Raw genomic sequence first — 488 nt, forward strand, 5'->3', positions numbered from 1 at the left:
GAGTTGCCGGGTCTAGAGCTTTGTGTACATCTTGTGTGTGTGTGTATATATATATATATATATATATATATATATATATATATATATATATATATATATATATATATATATATATATATATATANTATATATATATATATATATATATATATATATATAGATATATATATATATGTTATGAGTAGGTCGGGGTCCTGTTCCGATCACAGTATATCCATCAGTAGATGCTTGTAGACATATCCTGTCAGTTAGTGCAGTATGTTGGGCTTGTAGGCCTTGTATGTATATTTGGGTTATTTGTCAGCTGTAGTAGTTATGACAGCCTTGTCAACCCAGCTTTATATTGATATTTAGTCAACATTCGCAATTGTCTTGCAATGTGGCCCATGGCCAAAGTATGACATCATATGTTCAGATTCCCTTAGTCGCAAGTTGGTACGCAAGGATAGGTGAGGCACTGGGTGCCGGTCTTGCCCCCCCCCCCCCCC

The sequence above is a fragment of the Nicotiana attenuata genome, chromosome 5, assembly GCF_001879085.1.
Source record: "Nicotiana attenuata strain UT chromosome 5, NIATTr2, whole genome shotgun sequence".
NCBI lineage: Eukaryota > Viridiplantae > Streptophyta > Magnoliopsida > Solanales > Solanaceae > Nicotiana > Nicotiana attenuata.